We start from the raw sequence: 20,960 nt of genomic DNA, 5'->3' as shown, positions 1-20,960 counted from the left end.
GTGACACATAACATTACAAAACTACCCTAATATTATCCAAAATGTCACTGACACAAACATCTTTAATGCACAATTTCCTGCAGTAGGTATAACGCAACCACCCAACATCACCCACCCAGTCATTGCCACTTCCATTTAAATATACCTTGACATTACAGCATACAGTGAACACGCCTGTTCAGTGGAATACAGTGACAGAGCAATTTCTGTCCTACGTAACTGGAAACAGAGTCATCTGACTCCTGCTTAGAACGCAGAGAGGAGGGTTTCCCGTACTCTACACCCACCAATCAACATTCAAAACCACAAGGTTGTTGGAACGAAAAGAAAGAAGTAAAAACAACAACACAGTTTTAATTCATACCTAAAAGTGGAAGATGTTATATGTGAGTCATTCTGTAGAATGTGTTCTGTGTGTGACTGGTCGCTCTTCAGGTGCGGACGCAGACTCATCTCTTGGAAAAGACCAAAGTGATTTTATCTAAATGCGATCCCAGCCTGTGCGTACTGTACTCACACAACAAAAACACATAGAATAACCTCTATACAATATTATGGCATGATAACGACACTGTTCCTAGAGGTAAGAGGCATGCCATTGTGAAATAATAGGCTTCAGGACGCTTAATGCTCAAAACGGGCAGCTGTGGGCCAGAGGTTGAGCGTATCAAATCAATGAGTGATTGTTAGCATCCATTCTGAAATGCAATGTATACAGTAGTTTGCATTAAAGATGTGCAGGCTCTGATTTACTCTGATTTACTCTGATTTCAAAGCAGGATCTTATTGGCTATCAACTGTCAACAACTGTCATGTGATTTGGGATAGCAAATAAGATCCTGCTTTGAAATCAGAACCTACACATCTCTAGTTTGCACACTGTAGTTTAGTGGGACAAGAATAAAATTACCGGATGCAGGGCCGGCGCCACCACTAGGCAAATCTAGGCATTTGCCTAGGGCGCTGGCCACTGGAGGGCGGTATTTCGCACCCCCTTGCCGCCCGAGTACCTGTCCTGCGGCGTATATGTGCGTAAAAGCTGGCGGTGGCGGCAGCGGGGGGTCCCTGCAGTCAATAAGAAATAACGAGCGCTATCCGCCGGGCTATGTGGAAGCGCTTCTGTTTTGGAAACACTGGCCGCACGCTGATTGGCTGAGATTCAGCCAATCAGCGTGCGCCGTGCGGCCAGTGTTTCCAAAACAGAAACGCTTCCGCATAGCCCGGCGGATAGCGCTCGTTATTTCTTATTGACTGCAGGGCCCCCCCCCCGCTGCCGCCGCCGCCAGCTTTACAGCGCCGCAGGACAGGTACCCGGGTGGCAGACACCGGGGCGCCCCCACCCCGACTTGCCTGGGGCGCTCTGGTGCCTTGCACCGGCCCTGACCGGATGTGGTTATAAACTTATAGTACAAGAGTAATGAGAGCCAACATACACCCCCTACATACTGGTCACCTTTCACCTGAAAGCCGTTAATTGTAAACCCAGTGTGTACGAGCAAGCGATGAGTGGTGAGTGCTAATGTACGCTCCCAGATCATCACTGCCGGACGCGGCTCATCTGGTATTATCAGCAGATGAGTGAGGGATCTTTGCAGAGAGATATTAAAGCCCCATACAACTATCAGTGAAACTCACGGGCAAATGATATAAGGGTCCAATTCAGGCCTACAGACGGACCCCTGCAATGTCAGTGCCCGCCCCCAATTTGCAGAAGACCGGGCTTACTTTACAATTGGAAACAACAGTGATAAAACAAACTGGGTAGTAACAAACCGACATAGAGGTAGGAGGGCCCTGCTCGCAAGCTTACAATCCTGGGAGCACAGGCGGCTGACGTCACATGACATTGGCACCCGCCCCCTCTTCAATGGACTCCGACAGAGGTAAAAGTCAGTTCAGACTAACTTTTAATTCTGAGGGGGGGGGGGGAATCCTTTGATGGTCAGCAAACATCCCCTGGCATGTTACCGAGGAGATTAGGCAGAGGGAGGCAGGGCGGTATTTCAGCCGCGGCGGTTTTAAACTGCTTAGCAAGCGATAATAAATCAGGCTTTTATTCTTTTGCAAAAATATCTGGCCCTATTCTGTGTACTCCATAATATTCAGCGTAACTTTCTGGTGGAATAATATTTATATACTGTATTAAAGGCATTGATTTACTACAACGGCTTAATGTGGAGGTGTTTCATTTCGAATATTTTCTTTAATTATTTTTTTCTTTTCCGCGCTATCCCGAGTAATCCCCGCAGCCTCATTCCATACCATCTTATTCCTGCAAGTTTCCTCACTGTATTTTTATTACAAACCTTTTCAGAAACTTTATATTGATATTATTTGTAATAATATTTTGTTGTTTTTTGCATTGCAGGAGTCAAAGTACAGACTGATTCGTAGTCAATAGTTACAATGTTACTATAACACCAACTAACAGAGACTCGGATTGTCGGACATATCAATTATTTACAATCCTAAAGTGAAATTATTTAAAAATAATTTATAACAACACAAAATTCTAATTTATGGACTGGCACAGTTAACTTTTTTGTGTTAATCAATACTGAATGTGAAAGTGGGAACGAGCCCAAGGAGGTTTGCAAAGGGGCTGGTGGAGGTCTCGGGTGGAGGGGACGCCAACGCATTTTTTCAAATGGATTTAACTTTTTATTTTAAGTAGCACACTGTATATGGGGAGAATTTTATTACAGGTCCGTGTTAAAATGCGTTACATTATTTGACTTGCATTTCAAAATTCTCCAGCGTACACATTACCTCCAGAACAGAAGGCTGATGTTCTCCAGCCTTCGGTGGAGAAACGCGTCTCTAAATGAACACAAAGTACTGTAACAGAAATCTCTACAGGCACAAAAGTGACACATTTAATAAAAAATATTCCTGATCCCTCAAACCTCCCAGTCTAATGATTTATTTAAGCAATATAATAGTAAGCATGATTTAGCAGAAATTTGTGGTGATATAACTTCTCTTATGTCACAAAAACGGCAATATGAACATCTGCAGATTACCGCTAGTATGATTTTCAGAAGCTCCTATCCTTTATAATAACAATTTAACGCTGCTCCTCACCTCTATGGGGGCAATTCAAGAATTGAATTGTGATTCTTGAATCACAATAATAAAACAAAGACAACCATCGATTACATGTTGAAATCTCAGATCTGGTGCAGTTAAACGTTAATATAAGTATATAGTGCAAAATCGATGTATAGTTACAGTAGACCTGAAAAATGTAGATGCCAAAAGAGCATATTGTCGCCAATACTGTATGTGAGATCAAATTTCAGCATACGGGTCGCTGTATGCCAGGAACATAACAGACATACTGTACGTGTCTAACCCTGACCACCCACAAACCATCCAAATGCCTATGCACAGTATATCTCCCTTTCTTGACCTGCATGTGCAAGGGGGCCCAAAAATGGCCATGGGCCTGGGTACTGCTGGTGTGGACAAATCCAAAGAGGTGTGACTATGCCCCCTCCCACTTATAAAAATAATAATGTGCTGCACGGGGGAGTGTTGGTGCCGGTGGTTTCATTTCCCAGCAGCAGCTGATCCGGGCCCCCAACAGACCACTCCAACAAATCCTGGCTTAGTTAATTAGTGCCCGATCCCACCCCCTCATCGCGGGAACTCGGCCTCTCTTCCTCATCTGTCAATACGAGCGCAAGCATCTGGAGACAGGCTACAGCTGAAGATGGTCAAGTATTCCACCACCCAGAAGCTCTGCTGGTCCTTCTGTGGCACAAATATGCCAGGCAGGCTCATGCGTGCTCCGTCCTTCCCCTCTCTCTACTGAGCACAAGCAGGACACGTCTAGACATTTGGGGGGCTTCCTAGACTGTGAGCCCAATATCATTGCATGTCTGGGCTGCTGAGCTCACAATCTCCCCTTTTACCAAGGCCATAAAGCTGCATCTAGCTGCTGTGTGTCATGATTATTAAACACCCCCTAAGATCCTCATACTTAATACATTAGTCCAGTGGTTCCCAAACTGTAGCACTCTGGGGTGCCACAGGATACTTGCAGGGGTGTCTTGGGTTGGTGGTCCATTCACCCATCTCCGTGTGATGTTAATAAATGTATCTGAACCACCAACTATGGGGGTCACTGCATCAATGTATCAACCTTAGAGGGAGATAAAGTGGAGAAAGAGAGATAGATTAGGAGGACTATTTAATATGCAGTGGAGAGAGATAAAGTGGCCGGAGATAAAGCCTTGTCAGCCGTCTCCTAACTGCCATTTTCAAGAATAGCCTGTACAAGACAGTTGGGAGCTGATTAGCTGGTACTTTATCTCTCTCCAAGGCTAAGTAAACAGTCCCCCAATGTACCAGCCATCCGCTGTTTTTGAGAAATGACAGGAGCTGATTGGTTGGCAATTTGGGAGTCATTGTAATTGACTTGGTAAGCTGCAAAGTCCTTGTAATGCCGCCCCGGTGAATACCCCCTCCCCCCGCAGCCATGCCAGGGTATGTGTTATGAAGACAGAGCCCTTAGCGTGTGCCCGCAATGGTTGTCCACCACTGAATCATTTTCCCTGGTTTCGCAAATATAGGTCAGTGGAGAATGACTTATATTTGGTGGCGCTGGGACGTCATGTGACATCATCCGCCCGCCCCCTGCAATCTTCGTCCCGTCCGCATTCCCATGGGAACACCCAGGATTTTCATTGGGATGCCCATGAAATGCTGAGAGTTCCCACAGCCCAGTGCCGCCACCGCGCCCGTCACTCCCCACTACAAACGACTTGGCGATATTGTAAATCACCATGGCTGTTCTCAGTCGGCGTTCGCACATGCGTAGAAATGCGCATGCGCTCACCTCGACCATCAGGGCAGGGGCCGAATTTGGTTCACTAAGAGTGAACCAGAATCAGCCCCTCTATATCTCTCCCCAATGGTTGGGTATTTCTGCCATTCGTGGAAACAACGTCTACAGACCCGTGTGGGAACATACATCAGCATAGATAGCTCTCATGGGGGGGGGGGGGGGTCGTCATCGAAATGTGGGAGGGGCAGGCATATAAAAGTCACTTTCAAGTAACGGTACTTGTGTAATATCTGGGCGCCCGATTTTTTCATTGTATTGCAATATAGCGGCATACAATTCATGCGATGCGATTTTTCATTGTAAAGACCCGATTTTTAATTGTACAGTCACCCATGGGTGATTTCATACCTAGTGTTCCCGCTAGGCTGTTTTAGCGGGGCGCTGCGCCCTGCCCGAAGTGCAAAATGCGCCCTGCCCCTCTGGCAGCGCCCCGCTAAAACAGCCTGCCTTTGTTACCGCTTTTGTGACCAGGGAAGCCCGACGCCGCTGTACATAGCGATGCCCGGCACTTCCCCGGCAGTGTACAGCCTTCCAGGTGGCCGGGTCCGCCCCCTTTGCATGACGCCGCCGGCCGGGCCCACCCCTTTGCGTGACGCCGCTGGCCGGGCACGCCCCTTTTCGTCACGGCGCGGCCCGGTGCATGCCCCTTTTGTGACGTCGGCGGCCCGGGCACGCCCAAAATAGTGACGTCGGCCGGCCCGGTCCGCCCTAGTTCCTAGAAGGAACACTAATACCCCCACTATCCAACTATGCATGGAGTTGATTTTATATAGTGTGGCGAGCGTAGCGAGCCACCGAGTCCGAAGCATGGCGAGCGCAGCGAGCCCCGCGAGGGGACGCAGAATACATGTAAAGTAATCCGCGTGCGCTCGCCACACTATATAAAATCAACTCCATGCGTAGTTTGAAAGTGGGGGTATGAAATCACCCATGGGTGACTATACAATTAAAAATCGGGTCTTTACAATGAAAAATCGCATCGCATCGCATGCCTTAAGTAGTGGCGATGAAAAAATCGGGCGCCCAGATAATACACAAGTACCCAAGTAACTTACATATACTTGCACGCTGGGACGGAAATGCGCGGGCAGCTGACATCCCTGCCCTCAAAATGCTGGATGTTCCCATATGGTAATGGGGCTGCCCGGCGCCCCACGCCCCTCTCCGCCCCCCATCCACTATGTTGGGTTGGTGCACGGATCCTGCGTATGCACATGCGCAGGACAAAAACATTGGTCCCCGTGCAAACGCATCGCTGCTGCGTACAAATCAGAATAACCCCCAATGTCTGACTGCTCCTAGAGGGTGTGATAATTATCCGATATAATAAATACAGTCCTAAGTATACTCAATACAGATCTCTCCCCACTTCCAAATTTAACACTAAGCTTCCACCACCACCCGCTTACGGGCACAAGCTTGGGTTCTCGGTAATGAGCAGAACATCTGACACATAACGATCCTCGGCACAGATGTGTGAGAATGTTCTCCTACACTGTACACGTAGCTGCTGTAGGTGGATTTACGCAATACCTGATTTAGCTATTTTTGCCCAACAACTTCACTTCTGCCTCCTCTTGTTCTGTACTTCAATTACAGGTTCCCTTGTCTGCAGCACACATCATGTAGGATTAGGGAAGTCAGTGACTCAACGATATTCCACTTATTCATATTTACTGTCCCTTGGTAGTGAAACGCAGGAATTCTATTACTGAGGGCCTTCTTCAGAGATTGGCCGGTCATAGTGTGGATTAGGACACTGATTATTTGGCAGCCACATTAGGTGTATGTACCACGGGGGCTCAGTATAAATATATAACAAATTATTACTCTATAAACATAAAATATGAAAAGAGAATGTGGTATATATTATAAAACAGTACAAGAAAAAAAACTATAGACCAATACGACTAGTGCAAAGGAATCTAAAAAGTCTGTATAAAAATAGGAAAATTATACTGTAGATTACTATCCTTAAAGTCTATTCTTTCTTCAGGGATGTTAAATTAGTCATTCAAAATGAAAAAACAACATTGTTTTAAAAAATAAAAGTTTTTTTTCTCAACCTAAAGGCACAATATTCATGCAGAAGTTTGGCTTAACATTATTACATATCCCCAAATACTGTTAATCCCCAAATATTTGCCCTATTGCCCTCCATTTACTTTGTATAGTGTGATAAAAAAGACGGCACTCACAGGTCTTTCAAGAAATCATGGCAAACTTGTGTTCTTGAAAAAGGTCCAATAGACCGAAAAATTGAACTACTTTGTGAGTCTTGTGTGATTTCTTAAGAGAAGAAACCACCTTTTTCGTCACACCATATATATATATATATATATATATATGGAAGAAATAGAGATATAGAGAGCGCTTTCAACCACCGAATATAAATTCTAACAATTGTTAGGCAGAATACAAAACAGTACAAAACTTTATAAAACCAGTGTGCTTTTTATTGAATAATCTTTTCAGAGTCACATCTGGGAATGGTATCCTTTTCGGAAAAGTAAGTAACCCGACGCGTTTCGTCTTTAAAAAGACTTCATCAGGGGTTTAGTACTGCAGATAGTGAAAATGATAATGGTGGTACATTACATACTGATAATTCATATACAAAAATAAACACATTTGATACATACATATTCTATACAATTAATACAATTAGTATTTGTTTAAAAAAAAATTTTTTTAAAAAACAAATGGACTTGTGGGTCCTTAAACATAAATATAACTTGAGAGGACGAGCACAGAGAGACAGGAAATTGTATAATTATGTTGGATGGAAAATAAGATGGACGATAAATGGAAGGGTATGGAACATACCATGATGATATAAAAAAACCGGCGTGTTTCTCTTCAGATATGCGTAAACAGTGTATACCTCCCTCGAAGGGGCTGAATTCAGGATCTGTAGAATAATATTCTGTCAATACTTTTATGTATGATATGTTTCATGAAATAAATTTAGAAATGTAGGAAAAATATAGAAAAAATAGTAAAAAAAAAATAATAAAACGTACCCAAAGCAATTTGGCAGCGTTTATACCAGCTAGTTTTGCTTCAATAATACATAAATTGTGATGACCTCCCTCATAAGGGTAAAATTCAAATATCTGGGGGGTAAAAGACCTTTTAGACTTAACAAAATGTAATTTGTAGTCTGTAAATACATAGAGGAGTTTGTAAAAGAACCTACCTAAAAAATTATTTCAAAATGGGCATACAGACGTATGTTTTTCTTTAGGGGTCTAATGGCTGTGGTAGCTTCCACTTCAGGTGGATGATTACCTGATAATTATGGGAGAATCATGTCGTTAGTAATATTTAAACCTTTATTAGGCTGGAAGCCGTTAAAAATAAAATTGTTCACATACCAGGATAGTCTCTTTGTGAGGACAGAGTATTCACGGAGCGTCCACAATGATTTTATAGGTTTTACAAATGGTGTAGGAGGGACTAACGGGTTGTCCACCTATTGGACACAGTGTTTGGCCTGGTCCAGTGATTCGGCCCCACAATATCTGAAACAATGGGCAATGAATATGACGACCTTACTGAATGTACCAATATCAATATAACTGTGATATATATTGAGACATATACATACCTACTCCTCCGATGGTGAAACACACACGAAGGGGCAGAACAGAGAGTCCAGTTTCTGTGGATAGTTTAGATGGTGCCAAATTAAGTGAGGGTAATTTTTAAATGGTCAGTCCCATTGAAGGGAACAGGACTCTGTCAGTCCCTAATGTATATTTAAGTACTCAATAGGTTAATAAGTCCTTTAAACAGTTGATATACAGACTGTTAATACCTAGAACAAGTTAAAATGAACCACTAGTCTTTTCCAGGATCAGTGTAATAACACTTTCGCAACAGAAAATAAGGCTGATTGCTACTTATTTCAGGGGCTTCAGTAGAACAAAAAGAGGGTATAAGGCTTTAACAAGAGAATGTGTGAACAGTCTTTCCTTAATGGAGCTAGATAGGTAAATCCAATACATTTATAAGGCGATGTTAATACAAATGTGCCTATATATTGTTACTTCACACAAATAATGGCAATTATAAAAATGTGTATCTATGATATACATCACAGTCACTATCAGAATGGGTTCAGTATTAGAGATACTTTTTCATGTATAACGCAATATTTGTACAAATGTATCTATACATTGTTACTTAGCTCAAATAGTAGCAATCCAAAATGTATCAATGGTACACATGACAATCGTTTATCAAAAATGGGTTCAATGCAAGTGGTATTTAACAATAATTCTAGTGTCATGGTGACTTTGGTCAAACAGCACACCACCTCCTCTTACCTGGTCAAAACGTGAAATGCTGCAAAGGTCTGTCTGCCGTTAGTGCAGCTGTTACACAGGCTGCCTTTTAAGCCCAAAAGTGGTGACATCACTTCCGTGTGTCAGAATGAATATAATACGTGAAAGGATCTTATTAGGAGGGGACACCGTTCTTCTTAACAGTGTATATAGTGGCTGATGTCAACGGCCATTTAGAATATACATTTAGGGGTATTGGGGCTGTGGTGTATGCCCTGTCTTTACCTAATTAGCCCGCGTGCGTTCCACTTGCGGGTCAAAGCTCACTTCCGGGAGGGTTTGCTGGCGCGTGTATTTCCTGCTTTAATGCGCTCCACTTGCGTGTCAGCGCAATCCATAGGGAGAGGGATGGTCATCCTGTGTGTGTCAGCGCGATGTCTGAAAATGATGTGCATTCTACCTGCGTGTCCCGCTCCGCTCGCATGATTTGCAGAGAAGAGGCTAAATTTTTCCCAAGTGTCTGTACTTAATCCTGTCGGCGCTTTCCCCGATAATCAGTGCGCTCCCTTATAGAATCCTATTGTCTGGACATTTATTACTAAATAGGTGGGGAATGTATAAACGCTGAATACATTAAGGACACTGGCTTATATTAATTGTTGGTGAAGTTATACGTGTTGCTATGGTTAAGAGTGGCAATGTTTAATTGATATGTCACCAAAAGGGATAGTAGTTGGAAAGACATCTTAATAAATAAGTGAGGGAAGGCTGTATGAATGTCAGCGCATAACCCTGTCAGCGCATATCCTATTTATCAGTGCATTTAACCCACAGCATTCCAATAGCTGGAGATAAATTATAACTGATCCGTTAAATTAAAGGGGAAAGGATATTAAACAAATGAAAGAATTTAAGGTATCATTCTATTTCATGGAGTGGGGATCCTAAGTAAAGTTAATGAGTGACAATTAATTTAATATATATCTCCCCCCAATATTTGAGGGAAACATAAATGTGAAACCTCTACAGAATATGTAGGATACTGTGGAATATAATGTCTATGATAAATGCCTAACCCATAGGCATAAAAATTAATCTATCAATGGGGGAAGGTATTGTGGATAGGGTTGGTGAATCATGAAGGTTATTCATTCATGGATACAATTATTTCTGAAGATCCTTATGGGTGTGCCATTATAAATGGAGAGTGCCCCCATAGTGACTGTAATTTTAATAATTTATATTCTAACAGGCAATTTAATATAGTGTTGGAGTGGTCCCAGACCTCTCTGTGTCACCTTGTGTGTGCCAAACTCATTGCACTATTAATAGGTGCAATTAAATTATGTGATTTTGGAAGAGGGTTATGGTGTTATGTTTGCCTTACATAATATATTGAACCCATTTTTTACAATAATGTTACAAATACAGTTTTTTATATCGTTTTCGAAGTGTTAAGACACCGTGATATATACTCCCATGTGTATATATTTAGGGTAAAGGAAATGAGGGAAAAAAAGAACCAGAAAGAATGAAAATATAGTGGAAATATGATAAAAATGAAATGGAAATAGAAAGTGGTAAAAAGGGTATTATCAAAGATAATCATTATCCCAAAAATGAAACAATGTCTACGTTCTCATTGAGACCATTGGGATGGAGCGTGTTCAGGGTATAAATCCAGAAGGTCTCTCGTTTTGCTAACTTTAGGTCTCTGTCACCTCCTCTTGGATCCTGGCTGATGGTTTCCAGTATGGTGAAAGTGAAATTGGTGTTGTTGACCTGCGAGTCATGTTTATCTTTGTAGTGTCGGGGGACACTGTGTATAACCAATTTATGTTTTATGTTTCGCATGTGTTCTTGTATTCTTATTTTGATCTGCCTTTTTGTTTTTCCTATATAGGCGAGTCCACAATTGCACGTGATCCTGTAGATTACGTAGACGGAGTTGCACGTAACGGCTTGATTGAGTGTGTATTGTTTTTTATCAATCTTACAGTTGAATGTTTTTTTCTCCATGTGCTTACAGCAAATACATTTTTGGCATGGAGTACAAATGGTTCTTTTCGTGAGGAACCCTTTAGCATTGCTGCCACTGTCTTTGTCAGGAGCGGATTTGAGTCGACTGGGAGCTACCATACTCTTCAGGTTGGAAGCTCGCCGGAAGATTAGGTCAGGTTTAGGAGGTAGGTGAGGACCTAATATGCTGTCCTTGAGTAGAATGTTCCAATGCTTGGTTAAAATTTTTTTGATTTGATGATTTTCTTTATTGTATTTAGTGATAAAGGATCGCCTGGCTGTGGTCTCATTGGGTTTGACTGGTCCCGATGGAAGGAGAATGTCCTCTCTTTTTTTGATTAGAGCTTTAGTTTTTGCTTCCTCGATCTTCTGAGGGTGATAACCCTTTTCGATGAAACGTTCTGCCATCAGTGCTGATTGGGACAAGTAGTCTTCTACATGACTACAATTCCGTCTCAGTCTAACGAACTGGGCATAAGGGACATATATATATATAACGAAGCGTGATGGTCCGGCACGGCCGCTTACAGTCACTCAACTCGGACGGGTGCCCGCAGTTTGCATATAATGCCACATAGAACTCCAAATACTGCAGCACTCCAGTCTAGTGAAAAAATCGTGTAAAATTTAATGAGCAACGTTTCAATACATAGAACTGTATTTTCCTCAGGCTGAGGAAAATACAGTTCTATGTATTGAAACGTTGCTCATTAAATTTTACACGATTTTTTCACTAGACTGGAGTGCTGCAGTATTTGGAGTTCTATATATATATATATATATATATATTTATATTAATACATTCATACATACAAACACACACATGGTGGCTTACAAAAAGATCCAACGTCCAAAAAGTCAACAGGTTACACTTACACGGATGTTGAAAACTCAAAATTCCTTATTTGTCCGCAGATTTTTTTTTGGTATATTTTTTACAAGACATATATATGTATATCCGCATAACAGAATATCACCAGAAGACAAATCATATTTGAACAATTTTAAAATTTCATATTTTAAAGAGATAGTTACTTTAAATTAATAAATCAGTCAAATAAATAAAATATTCTGCTCTCATTTGAATTAAGATGTATAATAAATAATTTAATGTTTCAAAACTACATTGGGAAATTTGGGTAGTTTTTATTTTTTTGCCTAACAACACCTTATAATTATTCTAAATGTCTTTCTATTTTTTTTTTTTGCATTTTACTTGAACTGACTGTAGTACATGTTAAATATCACGGAAGATACAGTACAAGATATTGTAAAAAAAAAAAAAATGTGGGTGCTGAATCCACAAATGCATTATTATAAATTTTATAACCAAGAATTCAGAAAAAAATACGCAATTTTTTTATTGGCTTTTTATTTTATAACTGCACCCATTAAAAGTTGACATGGTAAAGCATAGTTGCCATCATATTTTTGTAAATAGTTTGTTAAAATATATTTTTATTTCCATGTAAACGGAGGAAAGTGGCAACAATATTATATTGATATTCTTGAAATTACTCTTAAGAACATTTAAAAAGCCATCAAAATGATGATTTTAGAATTTTTACTATACTGATTGAATTTCCAACATTAATAGTTGTAAACAGTAAAATTACAGAATTTGTAACATTTCATTGTCATTTACATTTAATTCCCCACAGAGTTAAAGAATTTGACATCTATTTTTGGATGGCATTTCTGCCGATGCATGCTTGACTTTGTTTAAAGTCAAATTTGAGATTAATTTGCTGATCCGTTTGTTTTTAAACCGTGCCGAGTTTCCCGACATTCAATTTTTTTTCTGAAAAATGGCGTACCCCACTATTCTGTGAATTATACTTATTAAAAAAAAAAAACCATTACAAGATATGGAAATGATTTTAAGATTTAATTTATTAAATATTAAATAGGGTTATTAAGGGACTATTTACTAAGCCTTGGAGAGTGATAAAGTAGATGGGATAAAGTGTCAGCCAACTGTCATTTTTCAAACACAGTGGCAGATGTATAAAGCCTGAAGAAGAGATAAACTGGAGATAAAGTCAAAGGAAATAAAGCACAAACCAATCAACTCCCAACCGTCATTTTCAAACACAGGTCATTCACTTTATCTCCACTTTATCTCCAGTTTATCTCTTCTCCAGGCTTAATACATCTACCCCACAGCCTGTAAAATGGCAGCTTGAAGCTGATTGACTGGTACTTTGGGCCAAATGTATTACGCTTTAAAAAGTGATAAAGTGGAGAGTGATAAAGAGCTATAAAGAGTTATAAAGCATCAGCTCCTAACTGTCACTTTAAAGGCTGCATTTAATAAATGGCAGTTGGGAACAGTTGATGCGCATCGCTATCTCCCGGCGATTAATATCCAGCACTAATATCTAGCATCGCTCAGTACGCTCAGTCGCATCTCTCTGTGTGTAGGCCCCTCTAGAAACAGCATGCCTTAAATAAGCCAAAGTTATGTGCCTGCTATGTACAGTAATACCTTTGGGATGGGGGAGGAGGTGGACCAGCTGTTTTCTGCATAAGAAAATGTTGAAATAACATCTGATTAAGCATCTTATCTTATTTCTCATTACATTGGATATAAAGACACTGTATTATCTTTCCGTGGAAAACTCTTTTTTGTATTCTGAAATTTACTCAGTAGCCAAACGTAAGAACGAATTCTTTGCTTTAATACTATAATCTGCAAACTTGGCACTGATTATTTTTAAACCTTACTGAAAGGACCCATAATGAGAAAACAAGATCACATTTAGGCATGATGTTACCCCGTGAGCAGTCCGGCGGGAATTCCCACATTTTACCATAATCGGTGCTCACCAACATTACGGAAAACAACTGAGAAGAGGATTCTGAGAATTGTGTCTATTTACAAGAAATCAACAAGAGAATACTGTACGCCCAGCAGGTGCCTAGGACTGTAACAGAGGACTTAGTCCCCCGCTAAGCTCACTTCTGGCATTGCTGTAATAATTCAATTTCTTTCGGAAAAAAAAGACGAATGGCTAAAATAATTAAAAACAAACGTAAACTTTCTTCCTCAGAAAGGATGTTCACAAAAACTCTGCAAGAAAGGAAAAATGATATGAGCAGGAGGAAATGAATTGTTGGTTTAACTTGTATTTTTTACCATGGGCCTCTGTATTCTAAATGACCACCCACTTCTTGGGTTTCTCTGCCACTTACATTAATTAAATGTGAATTCGGCTCAGGTAATGTGTAAAAAAGCAACAACAACAAATGTGGTTTCTACAGTATATAATGCCACATTTCAGGCTAAAAAAACACCATAAATAGCACTGCAAAAAAAAAAAAAAAAAGTTTTAAGGAGTAAAAAAGTCACAGAAAACCTATTAGGTACAACTGCTTGGCCACTTTTAATACAGTTTAATACATACCCTCTGACCTATATAGAATATATCCACACATTTTGTTTTTTTTAACAACTCCCTCTATTATTATTATTATTAAAATTATTATTAGTAGTAGTAATAATAATAATAATAATAAGAAGAAGAAGAATATTGTAACAAATTGTTGCAAATATTTTGCAGTTATTAAAAAGTATATTTATTTTGTGTTGCTTATGAATATTCCAAAAAATAATAATACTTGACCCATATAATATGTTCACTTAATCTTGTGCATTCTTTTATTTATGACATTATTATTATAATTATTGTTATTATTATTATCATTTATTTGTTTATTATATATCCTCTCCATTTCTGAAGTAACATCCTGTGTATAAATACTGTTTGTATATGTCTTCAATATTATTTGTATTTTTTGTATTTCAAAAATAATGTTTTAGAAAAAAATTATTTGAATGGATGTAATAACTGAATACGCCCCTTTATGAGCTTAAAAATTTCACTGGTCCAAATACAATAGTGTTGACCGCGCCCCAATATTCAATATAAATCATTCCAAATTTACAAACGGAATTCAATAGATTGAATATATTTGTATAATAAAACATTTCTTTTTTTTAAATACAATAAAATTACAACGGCTCCTTGTAGCTGTAGTGATTTTCGATGTTAACAGTTGTTTGCAATCACAGCCAAAGTATACCCAACGCGTTTCGTCTCCACAAGAGACTTCATCAGGAGTAAATAGATCTCTTTAAAATATTTGTTATAGAGGTCTGGGTTTAGGTTATCCTCAAAAATAACCGATGTCATGGAATTCTATCTTGGTAACTTCAACAAAATGAAACGTATTCTTCCTTATTGGACATCATTTTAGAAGGTTACCTTCATACAGATACATGAAGAATTTAAAGACCTCTTATACAGAAATAGTAATAAGTGGACACAACTGGAGAAAGGGTAATTTCCGTTTTGGTGAAAAAAATTTACCTCCCTTTGTATGGATTTGGGTTAGATGCAATTCCTAATCCTAGCAAAACGTGCATGTGTCCTCCAGTGTATCCAGCTCACAAGGGTTATATATATATTTATTATTAATTACTATTATTATCGTTTATTTATTTTTGTATATTTTTTACAAGACATCTAAAGGGAGCAGGGTAATTACTGTGGAGGGCTACATATGACAGGGGCAGTGGCATGATGTAAGTAAGGGATGGAAGGAGCAGGAAGCCACAGACTGAGAGTTATATAGTGGGAGGAGCAGGGTCCCCAGCAGCACAGAGTATATCAGGAGATGAGGGATATGTCAGTGAGGACAGGGTTGCATGTGACAGGGGCAGTGACATGATGTAAGTAAGGGATGGAAGGAGCAGGAAGCCACAGACTGAGAGTTATATAGTGGGAGGAGCAGGGTCCCCAGCAGTACAGAGTATATCAGGAGATGAGGGATATGTCAGTGAGGACAGGGCTGCATGTGATGGGGGCAGTGACATGATGTGAGGAGAGGAATGGGGGCAGCAGGAAGCCACACAGACTGAGAGTTTTCTATAGTGGGAGGAGCAGGGTCCCCAGCAGCACAGAGTATATCAGGAGATGAGGGATGTGTCAGTGAGGACAGGGCTGCATGTGACAGGGGCAGTGACATGATGTGAGTAGGGGATGGAGGGAGCAGGAAGCCACAGACTGAGAGTTATATAGTGGGAGGAGCAGGGTCCCCAGCAGCACAGAATATATCAGGAGATGAGTGATGAGTCAGTGAGGACAGGGCTGCATGTGACATGGGCAGTGACATGATGTGAGTAGGGAATGGAGGCAGCAGTAAGCCACAGACTGAGAGTTATATAGTGGGAGGAGCAGGGTCCCCAGCAGCACAGAGTATATCAGGTGATGAGGGATGTGTCAGTGAGGACAGGGATGCATGTGACAGGGGCAGTGACATGATGTGAGTAGGGAATGGAGGCAGCAGTAAGCCACAGACTGAGAGTTATATAGTGGGAGGAGCAGGGTCCCCAGCAGCACAGAGTATATCAGGTGATGAGGGATGTGTCAGTGAGGACAGGGCTGCATGTGACAGGGTCCGTGGCATGATGTGAGGAGGGGAATGGGGGCAGCAGGAAGCCACAGACTGAGAGTTATATAGTGGGAGGAGCAGGGTCCCCAGTAGCAAAGAGTATATCAGGAGATGGGTGATGTGTCAGTGAGGACAGGGCTGCATGTGACAGTGGCAGTGACATGATGTGAGGAAGGGAATGGAGGCAGCAGGAAGCCACAGACTGAGAGTTACATAGTGGGAGGAGCAGGGTCCCCAGCAGCACAGAGTATATAAGGAGATGAGTGATGTGTCAGTGAGGACAGGGATGCATGTGACAGGGGCAGTGACATGATGTGAGTAGGGGATGGAGGGAGCAGGACGCCACAGACTGAGAGTTACATAGTGGGAGGAGCAGGGTCCCCAGCAGCACAGAGTATATCAGGAGATGAGTGATGTGTCAGTGAGGACAGTGCTGTATGTGACAGGGGCAGTGACAGGATGTGAGGAGGGGAATGGAGGAAGCCACAGAGTGAGAGTTATATAGTGGGGGGTGCAGGGTCCCCAGCAGCACAGAGTATAACAGGAGATGAGGGATGTGTCAGTGAGGATAGGGCTGTATGTGACAGGGGCAGTGACATGATGTGAGTAGGGGATGGAGGGAGCAGGAAGCCACAGACTGAGAGTTATATAGTGGGAGGAGCAGGGTCCCCAGCAGCACAGAATATATCAGGAGATGAGTGATGTGTCAGTAAGGACAGGGCTGCATGTGACAGGGCCCGAGGCATGATGTGAGGAGGGGAATGGGGGCAGCAGGAAGCCACAGACTGAGAGTTATATAGTGGGAGGAGCAAGGTCCCCAGCAGCACAGAGTATATAAGGAGATGAGTGATGTGTCAGTGAGGACAGGGCTGCATGTGACAGGAGCCACAGACTGAGAGTCACATAGTGGGAGGAGCAGGGTCCCCAGCAGCACAGAGTATATAAGGAGATGAGTGATGTGTCAGTGAGGACAGGGCTGCATGTGACAGGGGCAGTGACATGATGTGAGTAGGGGATGGAGGGAGCAGAACGCCACAGACTGAGAGTTGCATAGTGGGAGGAGCAGGGTCCCCAGCAGCACAGAGTATATCAGGAGATGAGTGATGTGTCAGTGAGGACAGTGCTGTATGTGACAGGGGCAGTGACATGATGTGAGGAGGGGAATGGAGGAAGCCACAGAGTGAGAGTTATATAGTGGGGGGTGCAGGGTCCCCAGCAGCACAGAGTATAACAGGAGATGAGGGATGTGTCAGTGAGGATAGGGCTGTATGTGACAGGGGCAGTGACATGATGTAAGTAATGGATGGAAGGAGCAGGAAGCCACAGACTGAGAGTTATATAGTGGGAGGAGCAGGGTCCCCAACAGCACAGAGTATATCAGGACATGAGTGACGTGTCAGTGAGGACAGGGCTGCATGTGACAGGGGCAGTGACATGATGTAAGTAATGGATGGAAGGAGCAGGAAGCCACAGACTGAGAGTTATATAGTTGGAGGAGCAGGGTCCCCAACAGCACAGAGTATATCAGGACATGAGTGACGTGTCAGTGAGGACAGGGCTGCATGTGACAGGGGCAGTGACATGATGTAAGTAATGGATGGAAGGAGCAGGAAGTCACAGACTGAGAGTTATATAGTGGTAGTAGCAGGGTCCCCAACAGCACAGAGTATATCAGGAGATGAGGGATGTGTCAGTGAGGACAGGGCTGCATGTGACAGGGGCAGTGTCTTGATGTGAGGAGGGGAATGGAGAAAGCAGTAAGCCACAGACTGAGAGTTATATAGTGGGAGGAGCAGGATCCCCAGCAGCACAGAATATATCAAGAGATGAGTGATGTGTCAGGGAGGACAGGGCTGCATGTGACATGGGCAGTGACATAATGTGAGGAGGGGAATGGGGGCAGCAGGAAGCCACAGACTGAGAGTTATATAGTGGGAGGAGCAGGGTCCCCAGCAGCACAGAGTATATCAGGAGATGAGTGATGTGTCAGTGAGGACAGGTCTGCATGTGACAGGGGCAGTGACATGATGTGAGGAGGGGAATGGAGGCAGCAGGAAGCCACAGACTGAGAGTTATATAGTGGGAGGAGCAGGGTCCCCAGCAGCACAGAGTATATCAAGAGATGAGTGATGTGTCAGGGAGGACAGGGCTGCATGTGACAGGGGCAGTGACATGATGTGAGGAGGGAAATGGAGGCAGCAGGAAGCCACAGACTGAGAGTTATATAGTGGGAGGAGCAGGGTCCCCAGCAGCACAGAGTATATCAAGAGATGAGTGATGTGTCAGTGAGGACAGGGCTGCATGTGACAGGGGCAGTGACATAATGTGAGGAGGGGAATGGGGGCAGCAGGAAGCCACAGACTGAGAGTTATATAGTGGGAGGAGCAGAGTCCCCAGCAGCACAGATTATATCAGGAGATGAGGGATGTGTCAGGGAGGACAGGGCTGCATGTGACAGGGGCAGTGACATGATGTGAGGAGTGAAATGGAGGCAGCAGTAAGCCACAGACTGAGAGTTATATAGTGGGAGGAGCAGGGTCCCCAGCAGTACAGAGTATATCAGGAGATGAGTGATGTGTCAGTGAGGACAGGACTAATGACATGATGGAGGAGGGGAATGGGTGCAGCAGGAATCCACAGACTGAGAGTTATACAGTGGGAGGAGCAGGGTCCCCAGCAGCACAGAGTATATCAGGAGATGAGTGATGTGTCAGTGAGGACAGGACTGCATGTGACAGGGGCAGTGACATGATGTGAGGAGGGAAATGGAGGCAGCAGTAAGCCACAGACTGAGAGTTATCTATTGGGAGGAGCAGGGTCCCCAGCAGCACAGAGTATATCAGGAGATGAGTGATGTGTCAGTGAGGACAGGGCTGCATGTGACAGGGGCAGTGACATGATGTGAGTAGGGGATGGAGGGAGCAGGAGACTGAGAGTTATATAGTGGGAGGAGCAGGGCTCCTAGCAGCATGAACACTAGTGGAAAAAGTGTTACTGAGGACAAGGGAAAAGCAAAACTGTTAAATGAGTTCTTCTCATCAGTATTTACTAAGGGAGAGCAGACTGTGGAACGAACATTTACCACAAACGGGACAAATAAGCCAGATCTCATTGTGGATTTCACGCCGAAGGAAATAATATTGAGGCTAAGCAAACTCAAAACAAATAAGTCACCAGGGCCAGATGGGATTCATCCGAGGGTATTAATGGAATTAAGGGATGAACTAGCTACCCCCCTACATTATATCTTTAGCAAGTCACTATCGTCAGGTATAGTACCAAAAGATTGGAGAATAGCAGAGGTAGTGCCAATATTCAAAAAAGGAAAAAAGGAAGATCCCGCTAATTACAGACCCGTTAGTTTAACATCAATTGTGGGTAAACTATTTGAAGGATTTTTAAGGGATGGTATCCAGGAATATTTAGATCATCACCGTCTACTCAGTACTAACCAACATGGGTTCGTGAAAAATCGTTCATGCCAAACTAATCTACTAGGGTTCTATGAAGAGGTTAGCAAAAACCTCGATAATGGAAATGCTGTAGATGTGATTTTCCTAGATTTTGCTAAAGCATTTGATACTGTCCCACACAAGAGATTGATTAATAAAATGGAGAACCTAGGATTGGGTGAAAATATCTGCAGATGGGTAGGGAATTGGCTATGTAATAGAGAACAAAGAGTGGTTGTGAATGGTGCCGTATCAGATATGATACCGGTACTAAGTGGAGTGCCCCAGGGTTCGGTTTTGGGGCCCATTTTGTTTAACATTTTTATTAACGATATTGGGATAGGGTTACTCAGCAATGTATCCATCTTTGCGGACGATACAAAACTTAGCAAAGTCATCAAATCACCAGAAGATGTCACCATGCTTCAAAATGATCTTGCAATTCTAGATGAGTGGGCAAAAAAATGGAAGATGAGGTTCAATGTAGATAAATGTAAGGTTATGCACCTTGGGAGACACAACCAGTGTGCAAGTTACAACCTTAGCGGAGAAGAACTGGGTAATTTCATACTTGAAAAGGATCTAGGAGTCCAAATAGACAGCAATCTAGGATGTAGTGCCCATTGTAATGTAGCTACAAAAAAGGCCAACAAAATTCTGGCATGTATTAAGAGGGGAATGGAAACTAGGGACTCAAGGGTAATTATGCCACTATATAAAGCATTGGTGAGACCTCACCTCGAGTACGGAGTGCAGTTCTGGGCCCCACACTATAAAAAGGACATCATAGAATTAGAAAAAGTCCAAAGGCGAGCAACAAAGCTTATTAGGGGAATGGAGAATTTAAGCTACGGGGAGAGATTAAGCAATTTGGGACTATTTACATTAGAA

This window comes from Crinia signifera, chromosome 5 (assembly GCF_055691185.1).
Source record: "Crinia signifera chromosome 5, ASM5569118v1, whole genome shotgun sequence".
In the NCBI taxonomy this organism is placed as follows: domain Eukaryota; kingdom Metazoa; phylum Chordata; class Amphibia; order Anura; family Myobatrachidae; genus Crinia; species Crinia signifera.
This window is presented reverse-complemented; position numbering follows the sequence as displayed.